Genomic DNA, 297 nt, shown 5'->3' with positions numbered 1-297 from the left:
AATTGAAAATACAAAAATAGAACTCACTGGTCTGAAAAAGCTTCTCCTAAACTGAACGTTTTCTCTATTAACCTTGAAATTATTCAGAGAAAATGTATACACTGGGGCTCTCCAGGACAAGCCGCTGTCGCCTTTTGTATAATTTCTCAATGCTTTTTCATGTGATTTACCTTTGAAACGGCTACCCTACGAGAGCGGGTAACATCTGTGACCTGTATGAAGCTAATTATATTGTTTTATATTTATGTACGTCCCATTCACAGTAAAAAGCCGGAACTCATTTCTTTTACTTTTTTC

Source organism: Penaeus monodon, chromosome 33 (assembly GCF_015228065.2).
Source record: "Penaeus monodon isolate SGIC_2016 chromosome 33, NSTDA_Pmon_1, whole genome shotgun sequence".
In the NCBI taxonomy this organism is placed as follows: domain Eukaryota; kingdom Metazoa; phylum Arthropoda; class Malacostraca; order Decapoda; family Penaeidae; genus Penaeus; species Penaeus monodon.
The sequence above is the reverse complement of the archived record's forward strand: the minus strand, read 5'-3'. Positions refer to the sequence as shown.